The sequence below is a fragment of the Pseudophryne corroboree genome, chromosome 11 (assembly GCF_028390025.1).
Source record: "Pseudophryne corroboree isolate aPseCor3 chromosome 11, aPseCor3.hap2, whole genome shotgun sequence".
In the NCBI taxonomy this organism is placed as follows: domain Eukaryota; kingdom Metazoa; phylum Chordata; class Amphibia; order Anura; family Myobatrachidae; genus Pseudophryne; species Pseudophryne corroboree.
Window position 1 is genome coordinate 319,290,781 of NC_086454.1, and position 21,038 is coordinate 319,311,818.

At 48.7% G+C, this 21,038-nt stretch overlaps 1 long non-coding RNA gene across 1 annotated transcript in view; it reads left to right on the forward strand.

The window, feature by feature from the left end:
* LOC134969613 (uncharacterized) overlaps positions 1 to 10,993 on the forward strand; it is a 47,391-nt gene extending 36,398 nt beyond the window's left edge. Inside the window, exon 4 of the long non-coding RNA XR_010189509.1 lies at positions 10,887 to 10,993. This is a non-coding gene — a long non-coding RNA (uncharacterized LOC134969613). The remainder of the gene's footprint in view (positions 1 to 10,886) is intronic.
* The last annotated feature ends 10,045 nt before the right edge of the window (positions 10,994 to 21,038 follow it).

Sequence of the window (21,038 nt, forward strand, 5' to 3'; positions counted from 1 at the left end):
TTCACTCTGGTTTCCGGGTGTCTCCGCCAGATGTAATCCAAGTTAACTGGGGAATAGTCATGCGGCAGACAGTGGTGATCTGATTCACATTTTGGGACAGATTCTGAGTGGAACACAAAGCGTCTGCAAGCACCACAGTCTGCGGCAGCCGGGATCACCACCTTATGCTAAAGTGAATATTGCCTGTTTTCCATTGTACCTTCCGTGGCTGTCTACATTTATATCAGCAAATAGACGAATGGGTGCAAAAGACAAGTCTGTAACTGGCGTCCAATCTCTGTGTGCGTGCCAGAAACAAGCGAGGAAATCGGTCTACACGTCCACCACACGGATCTGCTCAGTTGGCAACTAGAAACACACGCTTGAAGATTGAGACAAGCGGCCACGCAGGGAGCGAAAACATCCACTCTTGTGTCCTCCCTCTGGGTGCATGTGCATGGTGCAGCACATGCGCCGTCTGCATTTGCTCCAGACTCACCTGCGCAGTCTGATGATAATCACAGGATGCATGCGACACGACATAGAAATTGTATATTTGGCCCAATAAGCTTGCTACACCCATAGGGATTGTAAACTTGTGTGTCTCTGTGGCAGAGATGTAGATCTCGCAATCTAGGAATGTAAGTATTATTTAATAAACGTAAGCAGCGACAGCATTATAGTCAGTTTCAGATGAATGGACCTGTTTTTACTCCTTTTACTTCTACAATTCCGCTCCATATCCATTACAGACAGAGCAAGGGCCGCGTCTGTGTTTTTGTAACGGTTAAACTTGACACCCTTACTGCAACCTCCCCGTAGACTATATTTCATGCCCTAACGTCTAGCGTGAGTGGTTCCAAGCTATCAGGAAACTGTCTGAATCCAGATGAGAGGCTGGCACTGAGCACAGGACAAGCAGATGCTCCGCATTAGTGTCACAGGATGAGAGTGACAATCCATCTCTCGGCACAGCTGTGCATGTAAACACCCTGTCTGTATTCATTTCACAGCTCTGTCCTTTAACGGGCTTTCATCCCAGCCTGACATTGCACACTGAGGGTCAGAACGAATGCTGTTGACTTGGTCACTTTCCAAACTATTTATAGATCAACAAACATCTGGCCAAACACATGCTACTGACCACACCACCTATTTGTCCACTAGGGGGCACTGATCACTTGGGGACACACAATGAGTCCTTCGAATGTTCTTTTGTCTGTTTACTTTATACATTCAGTTCACTAAACTGCATCAGCTACCAAAATGGGGATGTAACACTAATCAGCATTCTGGGCATCAGAGTGTCATTCTGACCTGTCTATTTTTTGCTTTCATCTGGTCTCTAAACTCTGCACTGTGGGTCTGATTCAGGTTTGTTAGCAAAGCAAAAAAAAGCACACAACTGGGCAAAACCATGCTGCACTGCAGATAGGGCGGAGAGATCTGGATTTGGGTAGGGTTTGTTCAAACTGAATTCTAAATTGCAGAATATACATAAAGCTGTCGAACATTTGTGGGCTACATGCAAAAGCAGCCAGTATTTACCCTGCACAGAAACAAAATAACCCACCCAAATCTAACTCTCTCTGCACATGTTACATCTGGCCCACATGCAGTGCAACACGGTTTTGCCCAGTTGTGTGCTTTATTTTTGCTATGCTAACAAACCTGAATCGGGCCCTGTGTCTCTGCATGGTAATTTCATGATGTGGTCCACTGTAGGGCTGGTCGAACTTCCCAATTCTGGAAGTCCTCTATGTGGAACAGTAGTGTGAAGCTGGAACATGTGCATTTATAGTGCGTGCTAGCAGCGTGCGGTCATATAACAACAGAGGCAACGCTGCAGCCCCCTAGGGAACAGAGCAGCACTTCTGAAGAGGAAGGCCACACCCACCTTCCCTCCCTTAATATCTCAAATGCATTGCCATGCGCTAGAGGCAGGCGTGTGTAGCATCTGTTCTACGCTGCACTGACGCACAGCATGCCAGTAAACAGGTCAGGGCTTGTCCTGCCTAAATGGAGACAGCTGGGAGGTATACTCCTACAGAGCCACAGTAATATATTACTCTGTAACAGAGCTGCTGTGGAAGTCGGGGCAAGGGTAAATGATGTGACGTGCAGCACATAATATGAGTAGAAGCAATGAGCTACGCACATGAACGCGCAATTGTGCATTAAGCTTATGGTATATACCTGAAAATTTTACATTTTTGTGTTTAGGGCTCCTTTAAAGGATAACCTAAGGATGCTTATCGGCTTTTTGACATTATTATTAGCCTTTATTTCTCTAACGTCCTAGTGGATGCTGGGGACTCCGTCAGGACCATGGGGAATAGCGGCTCCGCAGGAGACAGGGCACAAAAGCAAGCTTTTAGGATCACATGGTGTGTACTGGCTCCTCCCCCCATGACCCTCCTCCAAGCCTCAGTTAGGTTTTTGTGCCCGGCCGAGAAGGGTGCAATCTAGGTGGCTCTCTTAAAGAGTTACTTAGAAAAAGTTTTTAGGTTCTTTATTTTCAGTGAGTCCTGCTGGCAACAGGCTCACTGCATCGAGGGACTTAGGGGAGAGATTTTCAACTCACCTGCGTGCAGGATGGATTGGATTCTTAGGCTACTGGACATAGCTCCAGAGGGAGTCGGAACACAGGGCTCGCCCTGGGGTTCGTCCCGGAGCCGCGCTGCCGACGCCCCTTGCAGACGCTGAAGATGAAGAGGTCCGGAACCAGGCGGCAGAAGACTCTCAGTCTTCATCAGGTAGCGCACAGCACTGCAGCTGTGCGCCATTGTTGTCAGCACACTTCACACAGCGGTCACGGAGGGTGCAGGGCGCTGGGGGGGGGCGCCCTGGGCAGCAATGTATAATACCTGTATGGCGAAAAATACATCACATATAGCCCTTGAGGCTATATGGATGTATTTAACCCCTGCCAGATATCTAAAACTCCGGAGAAGAAGCCCGCCGAAAAGGGGGCGGGGCCTATTCTCCTCAGCACACAGCGCCATTTTCCCTCACAGAAAGGCTGGTGGGAAGGCTCCCATGCTCTCCCCTGCACTGCACTACAGAAACAGGGTTAAAACAGAGAGGGGGGGCACTGATTTGGCGATATGTATATATATTAAAATGCTATAAGGGAGGAACACTTATATAAAGGTTGTCCCTGGATAATTATAGCGTTTTGGTGTGTGCTGGCAAACTCTCCCTCTGTCTCCCCAAAGGGCTAGTGGGTCCTGTCCTCTATCAGAGCATTCCCTATGTGTGTGCTGTATGTCGGTACGTGTGTGTCGACATGTATGAGGAAAATATTGGTGAGGAGGTGGAGCAAATTGCCTGTAATGGTGATGTCACTCTCTAGGGAGTCGACACCGGAATGGATGGCTTATTTATGGAAATTACGTGACAATGTCAACACGCTGCAAGCCGGTTGACGACATGAGAGGGCCGGCGAACAAATTAGTATCTGTCCAGGCGTCTCAAACACCGTCAGGGGCTGTAAAATGCCCATTTACCTCAGTCGGTCGACACAGACCCAGACACGGACACTGATTTCAGTGTCGACGGTGAAGAAACAAACGTATTTTCTTTTAGGGCCACACGTTAAGGGCAATGAAGGAGGTGTTACATATTTCTGATACTCCAAGTACCACAAAAAAGGGTATTATGTGTGAGGTGAAAAAACTACCTGTAGTTTTTCCTGAATCAGATAAATTAAATGAAGTGTGTGATGATGCGTGGGTTTCCCCCGATAGAAAATTATTGGCGGTATACCTTTTCCCGCCAGAAGTTAAGGCGCGGTGGGAAACACCCCTCAGGGTGGATAAGGCGCTCACACGCTTATCAGAACAAGTGGCGGTACCATCTACGGATAGGGCCGTACTTAAGGAGCCAGCTGATAGGAGGCTGAAAAATATCCTAAAAAGTATACACACACATGCTGGTGTTATACTGCGACCAGCGATCGCCTCAGCCTGGATGTGCAGAGCTGAGGTGGCTTGGTCGGATTCCCTGACTAAAAATATTGATACCTTTGACAGGGACAGTATTTTATTGACTATAGAGCATTTAAAGGATGCATTTCTATATATGCGAGATGCGCAGAGGGATATTTGCACTCTGGCATCAAGAGTAAATGCGATGTCCATATCTGCAAGAAGATGTTTATGGACACGACAGTGGTCAGGTGATGCAGATTCCAAACGGCACAAAGATGTATTGCCGTATAAAGGGGAGGAGTTATTTGGGGTCGGTCCATGGGACCTGGTGGCCAGGGCAACTGCTGGAAAATCCACCGTTTTTTACCCTAAGTCACATCTCTGCAGAAAAAGACACCGTCTTTTCAGCCTCAGTCCTTTCGTCCCTATAAGAGTCATATCTGCCCAGGGATAGAGGAAAGGGAAGAAGACTGCAGCAGGCAGCCCATTCCCAGGAACAGAAGCCCTCCACCGCTTCTACCAAGTTCTCAGCATGACGCTGGGACCGTACAGGACCCCTGGATCCTACAAGTAATATCCAAGGGGTACAGATTGGAATGTCGAGAGGTTTCCCCCCTCGCAGGTTCCTGTAGTCTGCTGTACCAATGTCTCCCTCCGACAGGGAGGCAGTATTGAAAACAATTCACAAGCTGTATTCCCAGCAGGTGATAATAAAATTACCCCTCCGACAACAAGGAAAGGGGTATTACTCCACACTATATGGTGGTACTGAAGGCTAGGTGAGACCTATTCTAAATCTGAAAAATTTGAACACTTACAAGGGTTCAAATCCAGATGGAGTCACTCAGAGCAGTGATAGCAAAGAACAAGGGGACTATATGGTGTCCCGGGACATCAGGGATGCTTCCCTCCATGTCCCAAAATTTGCCTTTTCTCACCAAGGGTACCTCAGGTACGTGGTACAGAACTGTCACTATCAGTTTCAAGACGATGCCGTTGGATTGTCCAAGGCACCCCGGGTCCTTACCAAGGTAATGACCGAAAGGAGGATTCGTCTTCAAAGAAAATGGACGACCTCCTGATAAGAACAAGGTCCAGAGAACAGTTGGAGGTCGGAGTAGCACTATCTCAAGTAGTTCTACGACAACACGGGTGGATTCTAAATATTCCAAAACCGCAGTTGTTCCGACGACACGTCTGCTGGTCCTAGGGATGATTCTGGACACAGTCCAGGAAAAGGTGTTTCTCCCAGAGGAGAAAGCCAGGGAGTTATCCGAGCTAATCGGGATCCTCCTAAAACCAGGAAAAGTGTCAGTGCATCATTGCACAAGAGTCCTGGTAAAAATGGTGGCTTATTACGAAGCGCTTCCATTCGGCAGATTTCACGCAAGAACTCTTCAGTGGGATCTGCTGGACAAATGGTCCGGATCGCATCTTCAGATGCATCAGCGGATAACCCTATATCCAAGGACAAGGGTGTCTCTCCTGTGGTGATTACAGAGTGCTCATCTTCTAGAGGGCCGCAGATTCGGCATTCAGGATTGGATGCTCGTGACCACGGAGGCCAGCCTGAGAGGCTGGGGAGCAGTCACACAAGGAGTGTGATCAAGTCTGGAGAATTCTCTCCACATAAATATACTGGAGCTAAGAGCAAATTTATAATGCTCTAAGCTTAGCAAGACCTCTGCTTCAAGGTCAGCCGGTATTGATCCAGTGGGATAACATCACGGCAGTCGCCCACGTAAACAGAAAGGGCGGCACAAGAAGCAGGAGGGCAGTGGCAAAAACTGCAAGGATTTTTCGCTAGGCGGAAAATCATGTGATAGCACTGTCAGCAGTGTTCATTCCGGGAGTGGACGACTGGGAAGCAGACTTCCTCAGCAGGCACGACCTCCACCCGGGAGAGTGGGAACTTCATCGGGAAGTTTTCCGCATGATTGTGAACCGTTGGGAAAGACCAAAGGTGGACATGATGGCGTCCCGCCCGAACAAAAAATGGGACAGGTATTGCGCCAGGTCACGAGACCTTCAGGCGATAGCTGTGGACGTCCTGGTAACACCGTGGGTGTAACAGTCGGTGTATGTGTTCCCTCCTCTGCTTCTCATAACCAAGGTATTGAGAATTATAAGACATAGAGGAGTAAGAACTATACTCGTGGCTCCGGATTGGCCAAGAGGGACTTGGTAACCGGAACTTCAAGAGATGCTCACAGAGGACTAATGGCCTCGGGAGCTAAGAAGGGATTTGCTTTCAGCAAGTACCATGTCTGTTCCAAGAGGAACCGTGGCATCGGCCTTTAAGAAAGGACCTGCTCCAGCAGGGACCTTGTCTGTTCCAAGACTTACCGCGACTGCGTTTGACGGCATGGCGGTTTGAACGCCGGATCCTAAGGGAAAAGGCATTCCGGAAGAGGTCATACCTACCCTGGTCAAAGCCAGGAAGGAAGTGACCGCACAACGTTATCACCACATGTGGTAAAAATATGTTGCGTGGGTGAGGCCAGGAAGGCCCCACGAAAAAATTTCAACTAGGTCGATTTCTGCACTTCCTGCAAACAGGAGTGTCTATGAGCCTCAAATTGGGGTCCATTAAGGTTCAAGTTTCGGCCCTATAGATTTTCTTCCAGAAATAATTGGCTTCAGTTCCTGAAGTCCAGACGTTTGTCAAGGGAGTATTGCATATACAGCCCTTGTGTGCCTCCAGTGGCACCGTGGGATCTCAACGTAGTGTTGGGATTCCTCAAATCATATTGGTTTGAACCACTCAAATCTGTGGATTTGAAATATCTCACATGGAAAGTGACCATGCTGTTGGCCCTGGCCTCGGCCAGGCGATTGTCAAAATTGGCAGCTTTGTCCTACAAAAGCCCATATTTGATTTTCCATTCGGACAGGGCAGAACTGCGGACTCGTCCCCAGTTTCTTCCTAAGGTGGTGTCAGCGTTTCACCTGAAACAACCTATTGTGGTGCCTGCGGCTTCTAGGGACTTGGAAGACTCCAAGTTGCTAGACGTTGTCAGGGCCCTGAAAATACATATATATATATATATATATATATATATATATATATATATATATATATAATTCCAGGACGGCTGGAGTCAGAAAGTCTGACTTGCTGTTTATATTGTAGGCACCCAAAAAGCTGGGTGCTCCTGCTTCTAAGCAGACTATTGCTCGTTGGATTTGTAGTACAATTCAGCTTGCACATTCTGTGGCAGGCCTGCCACAGCCAAAATCTGTAAATGCCCATTCCACAAGGAAGGTGGGCTCATCTTGGGCGGCTGCCCGAGGGGTCTCGGCTTTACAACTTTGCCGAGCAGCTACTTGGTCAGGGGCAAACACGTTTGCTAAATTCTACAAATTTGATACCCTGGCTGAGGAGGACCTGGAGTTCTCTCATTCGGTGCTGCAGAGTCATCCGCACTCTCCCGCCCGTTTGGGAGCTTTGGTATAATCCCCATGGTCCTGACGGAGTCCCCAGCATCCACTAGGACGTTAGAGAAAATAAGATTTTACTTACCGATAAATCTATTTCTCATAGTCTGTAGTGGATGCTGGGCGCCCATCCCAAGTGCGGATTGTCTGCATTACTTGTACATAGTTATTGTTACAAAAAAATCGGGTTATTATTGTTGTGAGCCATCTTTTTTAGAGGCTACTTCATTGTTATCATACTGTTAACTGGGTTCAAATCACAAGTTGTACGGTGTGATTGGTGTGGCTGGTATGAGTCTTACCCGGGATTCAAGATCCTTCCTTATTGTGTACGCTCGTCCGGGCACAGTACCTAACTGAGGCTTGGAGGAGGGTCATGGGGGGAGGAGCCAGTACACACCATGTGATCCTAAAAGCTTGCTTTTGTGCCCTGTCTCCTGCGGAGCCGCTATTCCCCATGGTCCTGACGGAGTCCCCAGCATCCACTACGGACTATGAGAAATAGATTTATCGGTAAGTAAAATCTTATTTTATATGGCGCCACAAGGGTTCCGCAGCGCCCAATTACAGAGTACATATGCTCATAATCAAAACAGGAAAACAGTGACTTACAGTTGAAGACAATATAGGACAAGTACAGGGTAACTAAGTATAACTACACCAGTAAACGACATAGAGATAAGTTCCAAGGTGGCCAAAAAACTGCGGGATTTGGGCAGTTGAGGATTATTAAAGTAAGAAAAGGATAAGCACATGAGGGAAGAGGGCCCTATTCGTGAGAGCTTACATTCTAAGGGGACATGTGGTTTTGTGTGCCGTCATGCATGGATTCAGTATGGTATCCCAATGGACGAGATGCCAGAGGTCAGAATCCCGACAGCCCCTTCAAAAGTATTCTAGCCCTCCCCGGTGGTGCCTAACCCCAAACTTCCCTTCCAAGTGCCTAACCCTAACCCCCCCCCCCTCCCCGGCAGCTAACCATACCCTCCCTGTCCCTGCACCCTGCGGACTGCAGCGTGTCCCACTGGAAGAAGGTTCGGGATTCCAGGTGTCGATATTTTGAACTACAGTGTGTGCCCCAATAGTGCAAAAATACCAGCACAGATGTAGGAATATGACATTGCCACTTTTCTCTCTGCTCACTTCTCTCTGCTCATCCTTCTGGACCTCTCTGCTGCCTTTGACACTGTGGATCATCCTCTCCTCCTCCACACACTCCAAAACGCTGGCCTCTCTAGCACTGTCCTTGACTGGTTTTATTCTTACCTCACTAACCGCTCCTTCTCTGTGACTGCCCCCGGCACCACCTCACACCCTTCCATCCTTCCTGTTGGTGTCCATCAGGGTTCTGTCCTTGGCCCCCTTCTGTTCTCCCTGTACACCTCTTCCCTGGGTGCGCTCATTAATAACTTTGGCCTTCAATACTACCTCTATGCTGACGACACACAACTCTACCTCTCATCTCCTGATCTGTCCCCCTCTGTCCTCTGAGCAGACAGAGAGGGGGGTGCTTTTTCCCCCCTGGTATCCCCCCAGCACACTAAAAATTACCTGTAACCATACCTGAACCTATCTGGTAATAGAAAATCAGAGAATTGTTCACACATGTTTGCAAACACATGTTTAGCTGCTGAGCCACTTCACGGCTTCTCTGATATAAGCAGTCCTAACACTACATAATAGCAGTGCCCACACAGGGCCATGTGATTTGTCTACAGTAAGGCCTCATGATAAAGGCTATTACTAAAACACATACAGACAGAGAGATAACTTACCCGGGAGCCACCCCCAGGATCTCCCATTAGCACTACAAGAAACAGCATGTCTTCCAAATACTGCTCCCATTCAATGCCTTTCTCACACATGCAGACAAACAGTGGCAGTTGCTCGATCATTCCTGGAGATAATTATATATCAGGTGCTAGAAAGGGGGAGGGGTCACAGACAAAGAGCAGACAGAGAGGGAGGGGGTGCTTTTTCCCCCCTGGTATCCCCCCAGAACACTAAAAATGACACAAAAAAATTACAATTTGCAAACATGTGATCAATTATCTGAATTTCTATTACAAGATAGGTTCAGGTATGGTTACAGGTACTTTTTAGTGTGCTGGAGGGATACCATGGGGGTGGGGGTTGCACTGCCCTCTCTGTCTGGTCTTTGTGACCCCTCCCCCTTTCTAGCACCTGATATATAATTATCTCCAGGAATGATCGAGCAACTGCCACTGTTTGTCTGCCCCTCTGTCCTCTCTCAGGTTTCCAGCTGCCTCTCCGCAATCTCCTCCTGGATGTCTGAGCGCTCTCTGAAGCTCAACATGGACAAAACTGAACTCATCATCTTTCCCCCATCCAGAGCAACACCCCCTACCAATATCTCTATTACTGTTGACAACACCACCATCTACCCCATTCCCCAACTCTGCTGCTTGGGCGTCACTCTTGGCTGCTCCCTCGCCTTTGCACCACACATCCAAGTTCTGGCATAATTCTGTAGGTTCCAGCTACGCAATATTGCTCGTATCAGGCCATTTCTCTCCCAGAGTGCAACTAAACTTATCATCCACTCACTGGTCATCTCACGACTTGACTACTGCAATGTTCTCCTCACTGGCCTCGCTTGCTCCCATCTTGCTCCCCTCCAATCTGTCCTGAACCCCGCAGCTAGGCTTATCTTCCTCTCCCGCCGCTACACATCTGCCACGCCCCTTCGACTAAATCTACACTGGCTCCCATTCCCCTACAGAATTCTCTTCAAACTCCTCACCCTCACATACAAGGCCATCTCTAATTCCACTGCTCCATACATCTCCAACCTCCTCTCCCTTCATACTCCCTCCCGCCCCCTATGGTCGACCAATACCGTCGCCTCTCCACCGCCCTGGTCATTGCTTCCCATGCTCGAGTTCAAGACTATGCTCGTGCTGCACCCCTTCAGTGGAACGCACTCCCCCGCTCCATTAGACTCTCCCCAACCTTGCAAAGCTTCAAACGGGCTCTAAAACCCACCTATTCATCAAAGCGTACCCTCCCGACGCATAACCTAGTCCTGAGGCCGCTCCTCTGTCCCTCTGCCTCATTCCATGAACATCTCAGCTTTGCTTACATACTGCCATCAGGCTACCTGCCGCTTGCTTGCACCTCATGTCATCTGTCTGTCGACCCTTCCCACTAGATTGTTAGCTCTTCAGACCAGGCCCCTCTTTCCTCTTGTTATCTAAGCCCTCTTCTCAACACATTTCACTCGCAGCTCTCTCCTACTCAGCGACCATCTTTACCTGCTCTTTCTCCTGCTGGTAAAGGCTCATCTCTATCTATGGCCGCCAGCTCTTAGTGGTACGATGATCACTCCCTCACTACTTACATCTTAGCTGTATTATGTCTTGAGAATGTGTGGTGCTCTGTTACCTGTACTCTATTTCTGTTATTTATTTACTGTAATGCTAAGTTTTGTCTCCCTGTACTGTCCTTTGTACGACGCTGCGAAACACTTGTGGTGCCTTATAATAAAATGTAATAATAATAATAATTGCTTTGCAGAACAAGATGACGTTTGCGGGGGAACAGACTTTTGTACTGGTCAACGGGGCAACTTTACCAGAGCAAGAGGCATTTCTTGCTAAATACAGATTAGGTGCATCTATTTACCAATTGTGCAAGCAGGTTTTATTTTGAAGAGCGAGGGCAATATTAATAACAGTTATGTAGTATCAATATATGGCGGCACTTTACAGAGAAAGTTTAATCATTAACAACAGTCCCTACCCTATCGGAGCTTACAGTCTATATTCCCTACCTCGTAAACACAGACAAGGATCCACTTTTAATTGGCAGCCAGTTTATCAAACAGTATGTTTTATCACTGGCTGGTGAAATCAGATCATACAGAGGAAACACCCACAAACGTGGAACACCTAAACCCCACACAGATGAGGCCCTGTTTGGTAATGAATCCATGATCCAGGACAGGGGGCAGTGGCATAGCCAGGTTTTGAAGGTAAGGGAAGCAAAGGTTCAAAATAGGTACCAACTGTATAACAATATGTACTGCTGTACGGCAAATTACTATTGTGTGTACTTGCACAACCGCAGTGCTGTGTAGTCTGTGGGCAAAGTCCACTATGTAGCCAGTCAGAGAACGCGGACTTAGATTCCAGTTGTTAGGAGCAGAATACACCAACTCTCAAAAATTTATATAGGCAGGAATCGCTTCCACGGTTATAAATAGAACTGCCATGTGCCCAGTAGAGACGGAAACCGCTGTAATCAAGACTGTTGTCCTCCACGCTGAACGTGCTCTAAGTTAGGTCATTAAGAAGACCACAAGTAGGCCAAGATTTACTTTAGACTTGAAGCAGCTACACCATTGGCTGGGAGTCAGCTGTTCTATCTCCTGTGCTATCGTACAGCCCTAATTGTCAAAAGGGCCCAGGACTATTTCCACCTTGTGAAAGAACTTGATATTTGCAGCAGCTTAGGGTTGGTGGAGCTAGGGCTACAGAAACATATTTAGCGTTGGTGTATAAGTGTATTTCAAAGCATGCTTAAACTTATTTTTAAGACTTAATTTTATAGCACCGACATACTCCGCAGTGCTTCATGAATGGAAACAAACACTGTAACAAAGCTACACTAGGCATCATCAAAGAGACAAAAAGGTAATTGGGCCATTTGGTAGGATGTTGTGACGTTTACACTCCTCACCAGAGAACCTCTTTGGACTACTCTGCATTCTCGTACACGTTCCCCAGTTTGATTTATATAGGCCTCTCCAAAGACCAAAAGTCAGAGTCCACAGGGCAAAACCAATCTGTGGGGTGTTTTGTTTGTGATATCCTGTGCGCAATGTGACAATGATTGTGTATTGACCATTGACCAGCATTATTTTGACAAGTGATCACACTCTGTGCCCTTCCAGTGAGAATCGCCCTGACAATGCATTAATATTAAACAGCTCTAAAAAGGAAAATTGCATTGTAACCTATCGGGATCCTAAGTTGGACAAGCACATGGCAATAAAAAAAATTCTATACAATTTTCGGAATCGGTATGGGATCCCGGCGGTCAGGAGACTGACACCGGGAACTCGACAGCCAGAATCCCAACATTGAGTGCAGCATGTCCCCTCACGGGCTCGCTGCGCTTGCCGTGCTTCAGGGCCCATGGGTGACCTTGGTCGCCACACTGTTATATTCCACCTCGGGTGGTGGCGTGGACCACCACCCGAGTGGTAATACCGGCCTTGGGATTCTAGCTGCCGGTAATTTAACCGCATACCTAATTTCTCTGACGTCCTAAGTGGATGCTGGGACTCCGTAAGGACCATGGGGAATAGCGGCTCCGCAGGAGACTGGTCACAACTAAAGAAAGCTTTAGGACTACCTGGTGTGCACTGGCTCCTCCCACTATGACCCTCCTCCAGACCTCAGTTAGAATCTTGTGCCCGGCTGAGCTGGATGCACACTAGGGGCTCTCCTGAGCTCCTAGAAAGAAAGTATATTTTAGGTTTTCTATTTTACAGTGAGATCTGCTGGCAACAGACTCACTGCTACGAGGGACTAAGGGGAGAAGAAGCGAACCTACCTAACTGGTGGTAGCTTGGGCTTCTTAGGCTACTGGACACCATTAGCTCCAGAGGGATCGACCACAGGACCCGACCTCGATGTTCGGTCCCGGAGCCGCGCTGCCGGCCCCCTTACAGAGCCAGAAGCAAGAAGTGTTCCGGAAAATCGGCGGCAGAAGACTTCTGTCTTCAACAAGGTAGCGCACAGCACTGCAGCTGTGCGCCATTGCTCCTCATGCACACCTCACACTCCAGTCACTGATGGGTGCAGGGCGCTGGGGGGGGGGGCGCCCTGAGGGCAATATAATACACCTTGGCTGGCAAATCTACACCATATATAGTCAGGAAGGCTATATAGGTGTAAAAATACCCCTGCCAGAATTCCAGAAAAAGCGGGAGAAGTCCGCCGGAAAAGGGGCGGGGCTATCTCCCTCAGCACACTGGCGCCATTTTTTCTTCACAGTGCAGCTGGAAGACAGCTCCCCAGGCTCTCCCCTGTAGTTTTCAGGCTCAAAGGGTTAAAAAGAGAGGGGGGGGCACTAAATTTAGGCGCAATATGTGTATACAAGCAGCTATTGGGGGAAAAATCACTCAGTTATAGTGTTAATCCCTGCATTATATAGCGCTCTGGTGTGTGCTGGCATACTCTCTCTCTGTCTCCCCAAAGGACTTTGTGGGGTCCTGTCCTCAGTCAGAGCATTCCCTGTGTGTGTGCGGTGTGTCGGTACGGCTGTGTCGACATGTTGGATGAGGAAGGTTACGTGGAGGCGGAGCAGAGGCCGATAAATGGGATGTCGCCCCCTGTGGGGCCGACACCAGAGTGGATGGATAGGTGGAAGGTATTAACCGACAATGTCAACTCCTTACATAAAAGGCTGGATGACGTAACAGCTGTGGGACAGCCGGCTTCTCAGCCCGCGCCTGCCCAGGCGTCTCAAAGGCCATCAGGGGCTCAAAAAACGCCCGTTACCTCAGATGGCAGACACAGATGTCGACATGGAGTCTGACTCCAGTGTCGACGAGGTTGAGACATATACACAATCCACTAGGAACATCCGTTGCATGATCTCGGCAATGAAAAATGTGTTACACATTTCTGACATGAACCCAAGTACCACATAAAAGGGGTTTTATGTTTGGGGAGAAAAAGCAGCCAGTGTTTTGTTCCCCCATCAGATGAGTGAATGAAGTGTGTAAAGAGCGTGGGTTCCCCCGATAAGAAACTGGTAATTTATAAAAAGTTACTGCTGGCGTACCCTTTCCCGCCAGAGGATAGGTCACGTTGGGAGATATCCCCTAGGGTGGATAAGGCGCTCACACGTTTGTCAAAAAAGGTGGCACTGCCGTATTGGGATACGGCCACTTTGAAGGAGCCTGCTGATAAAAGCAGGAGGCTATCCTGAAGTCTGTATATACACACTCAGGTACTATACTGAGACCTGCAATTGCCTCAGCATAAATAGTGCTGCTGCAGCGTGGTCTGATACCCTGTTAGATAATATTAATACCCTAGACAGGGATATTATTTTGCTAACATTGAGCATATTAAAGACGTCGTCTTATATATGAGGGATGCACAGAGGGATATTTGCCGGCTGGCATCCAGAATTAATGCAATGTCCATTCTGCCAGGAGGGTATTAGAGACCCGGCAGTGGACAGGTGATGCAGCCTTTAAAAGGCACATGGAGATTCAGCCTTATAAGGGTGAGGAATTGTTTGGGGATGGTCTCTGGGACCTCGTATCCACAGCAACAGCTGGGAAGAAAAATTTTTACCTCAGGTTTCCTCACAGCCTAAGAAAGCACCGTATTTTCAGGTACAGTCCTTTCGGCTTCAGAAAAGCAAGCTGGTCAAAGGCGCTTCCTTTCTGCACAGAGACAAGGGAAGAAGGAAAAAGCTGCACCAGACAGCCAGTTCCCAGGATCAAAAATCTTCCCCCGCTTCCTCTGAGTCCACCGCATGACGCTGGGGCTCCACAGGTGGAGACAGGTGCGGTGGGGGCGCGTCTCGGGAACTTCAGGGACCAGTGGGCTTGCCCACAGGTGGATCCCTAGGTTCTACAAGTAGTATCACAGGGATACAAGCTGGAGTTCGAGGCGACTCCCCCTCGCCGTTACCTCACATCAGCCTTGCCTGCTGCCCTCGGAGAAAGGGAGGTAGTACTGGCGGCAATTCACAAGCTGTACTTCCAGCAGGTGAAATCAAGGTACCCCCTCCTTCAACAAGGCCGGGGTTACTATTCCAAAATGTTTGTGGTACAGAAACCAGACGGTTCGGTGAGACCCATTCTAAAATTGAAATCCTTGAACACTTATATACGAAGGTTCAAGTTCAAAATGGAATCGCTCAGGGCGATTATTGCAAGCCTGGAGAATTTCATGGTATCACTGGACATCAAGGATGCTTACCTGCATGTCCCTATTTACCCTCCTCACCAGGAGTACCTCAAAATTGTGGTACAGGATTGTCATTACCAATTCCAGACGTTGCCGTTGGTCTGTCCCCGGCACCGAGGGTATTTACCAAGGTAATGGCCGAAATAATTATCCCGTACTTGGACGATCTCCTTATAAAGGCGAGGTCCAGGGAGCAGTTGTTTGTCGGAGTAGCACTATCTCGGGAAGTGCTACAACAGCACGGCTGGATTCTGAATATTCCAAAGACGCAGCTGGTTCCTACGACGCGTCTACTGTTCCTGGGTATGGTTCTGGACACAGAACAGGATAAAAAGGGTTTCTCCCGGAGGAGAAGTCCAAGGAGTTGTCGTCTCTAGACAGAGACCTCCTAATATAAATACAGGTGTCGGTGCATCAATGCACGCGAGCCCTGGGAAAGATGGTAGCTTCTTACGAAGAAATTCCATTCGCCAGGTCCCATGCAAGGATCTTCCAGTGGGATCTGTTGGACAAGTGGTCCGGGTCGCATCTTCAGATGCATCGGCGGATAACCCTGTCTCCGAGGGCCAGGGTGTCGCTGTTGTGGTGGCTGCAGAGTGCTCATCTTCTAGAGGGCCGCAGAATCGGCATACAGGACTGGGTCCTGGTGACCACGGATGCCAGCCTTCGAGGCTGGGGGGCAGTCACACAGGGAAGAAACTTCCAAGGACTATGGACAAGTCAGGAGATTTCCCTACACAAAAATATTCTGGAACTAAGGGCCATTTACAATGCCCTAAGTCAGGCTAGACCCCTGCTTCAACACCGGCCGGTGCTGATCCAGTCAGACAACATCACGGCGGTCACTCATGTAAACCGACAGGGCGGCACAAGAAGCAGGATGGCGATGGCAGAAGCCACAAGGATTCTCCGATGGGCGGAAAATCATGTGTTAGCACTGTCAGCAGTGTTCATTCCCGGAGTGGACAACTGGGAAGCAGACTTTCTCAGCAGACACGACCTCCACCCGGGAGAGTGGGGACTTCATCCAGAAGTCTTCCAAATGATTGTACACCGTTGGGAAAGGCCACAGGTGGACATGATGGCGTCCCGCCTCAACAAAAAGCTAAAAAGATATTGCGCCAGGTCAAGGGACCCTCAGGCGATAGCTGTGGACGCTCTGGTAACACCGTGGGTGTACCAGTCGGTGTATGTGTTCCCTTCTCTGCCTCTCATACCCAGGGTAATGAGAATAATAGGAAGGAGAGGAGTAAGAACTATACTCATTGTTCCGGATTGGCCAAGAAGAGCTTGGTACCCAGAACTCCAAGAAATGATCTCAGAGGACCCATGGCCTCTGCCGCTCAGACAGGACCTGCTGCAGCAGGGGCCCTGTCTGTTCCAAGACTTACCGCGGCTGCGTTTGACGGCATGGCGGTTGAACGCTGGATCCTGAAGGAAAAGGGCATTCCGGAGGAAGTTATCCCTACGCTAATTAAAGCTAGGAAAGAAGTGAACGCAAACCATTATTACCGCATATGGCGGAAATATGTTGCGTGCTGTGAGGCCAGGAAGGCCCCAACGGAGGAATTTCAGCTAGGTCGATTTCTGCTCTTCCTACAGTCAGGGGTGACTATGGGCCTAAAATTGGGTTCCATTAAGGTCCAGATTTCGGCTCTATCGATTTTCTTCCAAAATAGAACTGACTTCACTGCCTGAAGTTCAGACTTTTGTTAAGGGAGTGCTGCATAGTCAGCCCCCGTTTGTGCCTCCAGTGGCACCGTGGGATCTCAACGTGGTGTTGGATTTCCTGAAGTCGCATTGGGTTGAGCCACTTAAATCCGTGGAGCTAAAATACCTCACGTGGAAAGTGGTCATGCTGTTGGCCTTGGCGTCGGCCAGGCGTGTATCAGAATTAGCGGCTTTATCATGCAAAAGCCCTTATCTAATTTTTTTATATGGATAGGGCGGAATTGAGGACTCGTTCCCAATTCCTTCCTAAGGTGGTATCCGTTTTTCATGTGAACCAACCTATTGTGGTGCCTGCGGCTACTTGGGACTTGGAGGATTCCAAGTTACTGGACGTAGTCAGGGCCCTGAAAAATATATGTTTCCAGGACGGCTGGAGTCAGGAAAACTGACTCGCTATTTATCCTGTATGCACCCAACAAGCTGGGTGCTCCTGCTTCTAAGCAGACTATTGCTCGCTGGATCTGTAGCACGATTCAACTTGCACATTCGGCGGCTGGACTGCCGCACCCTAAATCTGTAAAAGCCCATTCCACGAGGAAAGTGGGCTCTTCTTGGGCGGCTGCCCGAGGGGTCTCGGCTTTACAAATTCGCCGAGCTGTTACTTGGTCGGGTTCAAACACTTTTGCAAGAGTCTACAAGTTTGATACCCTGGCTGAGGAGGACCTAGAGTTTGCTCATTCGGTGCTGCAGAGTCATCCGCACTCTCCCGCCCGTTTGGGAGCTTTGGTATAATCCCCATGGTCCTTACGGAGTCCCCAGCATCCACTTAGGACGTCAGAGAAAATAAGATTTTACTCACTGGTAAATCTATTTCTCGTAGTCCGTAGTGGATGCTGGGCGCCCATCCCAAGTGCGGATTGTCTGCAATACTTGTATATAGTTATTGCCTAACTAAAGGGTTATTGTTGAGCCATCTGTTGAGAGGCTCAGTTATATTTCATACTGTTAACTGGGTATAGTATCACGAGTTATACGGTGTGATTGGTGTGGCTGGTATGAGTCTTACCCGGGATTCAAAATCCTTCCTTATTGTGTCAGCTCTTCCGGGCACAGTATCCTAACTGAGGTCTGGAGGAGGGTCATAGTGGGAGGAGCCAGTGCACACCAGGTAGTCCTAAAGCTTTCTTTAGTTGTGCCCAGTCTCCTGCGGAGCCGCTATTCCCCATGGTCCTTACGGAGTCCCAGCATCCACTACGGACTACGAGAAATAGATTTACCGGTGAGTAAAATCTTATTTTTCATGTCATTTTTCAATATTATATTGCCAAGCTTGAGGTGCCTTATTTTCTCATGTCTCTTCCAGACTGATTCTTATTTTTGTGGTCTGTTCAGTTAATGTTCAGGTTCTTCAGAGATGCTACTTTGCTAATTTTACCACTGTGGAGAACTGTAAAGGGAGTAAAGGTTTAATTCAGACCTGTTCGCAGAGCAAATGTTTTCTCTAATGGTCAAAACCATGTGCAGCGCAGGTGGGGCAGATGTAACATGTGCAGAGAGAGTTAGATTTGGATGGGGTGTGTTCAAACTGAAATCTAAATTGCAGTGTGAAAATTAAGCAGCCAGTATTTACCCTGCACAGAAACAATATAACCCACCCAAATCTAACTCTCTCTGCATATCTGCCCCACCTGCACTGCACATGGAGGGTCATTCCGACCCGTTCGCTCGCTGCGTTTTAACGCAGCAGAGCGAACGGGTCCCTGCTGCGCATGCGCAGGCGCCATAGTTCGCCTGCGCATGCGGGACGGCCGAGGGAGTAGCAGGATAGCGATTGCCTCTTGACAGGCAGAGGCAATCGATGGGCGGGAGGGGGCGAAATGGCGGCGTTTGGCCGCCGTTTCGTAGGCGCGGTCCGGCCAACGCAGGCGTGGCCGGACCGTACGTATGACATCACGCAGCCGCTGTGGGCCAGGGAGCGAGGAGTAGCTCGCTAAAGCTGCGCTGGCCGGGAGTTACTCCTGCAGTGCAAAGGTATTGCCGTTGTACGATGCCTTTGCACTTCTGCAAGGGGGGCCGGACTGACATGCGGGACGGACTAGCCCCGTGCTGGGCGTCCCCCTGCATGTCAGGAAAGATGATCGTAGCTGTGCAAAATTTTGCACAGCTACGATCAACTCTGAATGACCCCCATGGTTTTACCCATTAGAGAAAGATTTTGCTTCTGCGATCAGGTCTGAATTTGTCCCTAAGTTACTGTGTTGTACACTAGATGGCACAAGAGATACTAAATGGAGAAAAAAGTAGCTGGTTAAAACAAGGTAAATTACCACTGACAATGTAGTGGCAGCGTAAGCTGGGAGGCGCTAGACATAAATTTAAAACACTGATTTGACACTTTTCTGGATTTCTTTTTCCCCCACTGTCCACGTGTTCACAACTGTAGTTACAGAGACCAGTTTTCCCATATACATTTTGTACTATCCTACTATTATACAGCAGTATTCTGGCTGCACATTGCTGCGGTATAGTACAGGGGTTCATGTCTTAATAGTACTTAAGTTCCAAATTACCGTACGACAATATGTGCACCTACTTTTAAATTCCTCCCTTTGGGTAGAGAAGGTAAAAGGGGAAGTGAAGGGGACATATTTGGGTGCTGGGACCCTTGTCCTCTTTAAAAGGTTCATTAAACACCCACTTGGTGAACTTCCCTAAGCACCCATAGACGTCTGTGACAATACACACACAAATGGTGACAGAACTATAATCTCAGCAATGTCCCCCTCTTGGTTCTAGTCGGCCGCTGACAGTGCTGTAAGCATAGTTTCTGCGTGTGCCGTTAAACATCTGTTTTGCCCATTGGCCTTGACTACAAGCGATAATCCCATGCTGGGAATAGTCCCTGGGAGGTAGCCAGGCTCTGAACGCTTCCAGCCGAGCTTTCTTTAAAGGAATGAGGCTCTTAGAAATAAATACTGTGGCGTTGAATATCCAAGGCGTTGGGCCCAGGAAACCAGGAGCCATTGCCTGGGAAAGGAAAACAGGATGGAAGCAAATGGCACTCTTAACCCTGTTGTTGCTTAACACCCCTGTATTCCCAGGTCACATCAGTCTCTTGTTTAATAGACCTCGCTCTTTCTTCTGTATAGAGGTATTGCAGAACAAGCAGGAAATTGGCAATTTATGAATAGACAGAAGAAGGAGCCAGATGTATTGGAGCCGTCTCTCTTCTCCCACTGACAGCCGGCGTGACTATATGAAGTCTGCAAAGCATCACGTAAAGTGTAACCATGCTGGCTGGAGGCTGCAATGCTCAATGCTGGATCACTTCAAGTGCTAGGCAGGACCCCCTCAGAGCTTACAGGAGGGTTTTCTTCTGGGCTCTGTTACACAAAGCAAGATATAGCCATTTTATAAGCAGCATTTATGGTATCGTTATTCAGTATATTCCTCTTATGATATGCTAGAAACCAGTGACCACGCCGGGGTATGCGTCACTTGGCTGCGTTCTCAAGAATGCTGGTTATGACGCAATGGCTCCACTTTCAATGACAGACATAGATTATTATACATACTTGCATAGGCGTATCCGGGGGGGGGGGGGGGGGGCACTCGGGCTCGTGCCCAAACACCCCCCCCCCCCCCCCCCCCCCCCCCCCGCCATTTCTGACCACTTTTTTTTTTTTTTTTTTTTTTTTAAAGAGAACAGCAGCAGTACTACTGCTATTTCCGTCAGTCAGATATGATAAAGAGTCGGCACGTACTAGGACCCGCCGCGGCTCTAACAGCAAGTCCGTGTGGTAACCAATGGGAGCTCCAGCCTCCCCCTGATCACACCGCAACCTACCTCCCCCACTGCCAGCTGGCCAGAGTCCAGCGTAGGCACGGGGTTCAAATGCCAGTATTGAGTAAGACTGTTACTTATGACGGCGCAGAAGGCTTCATTAGCCCTCATTGCACCGCACTATAATCCCAGCGCTTCCTTCTCCACTTCCTTTACCACCATGCTAGGTGCAGTCAAACTCAGCTCAGCTTTGAGAAGGCGGCCCGTGTGATTGTG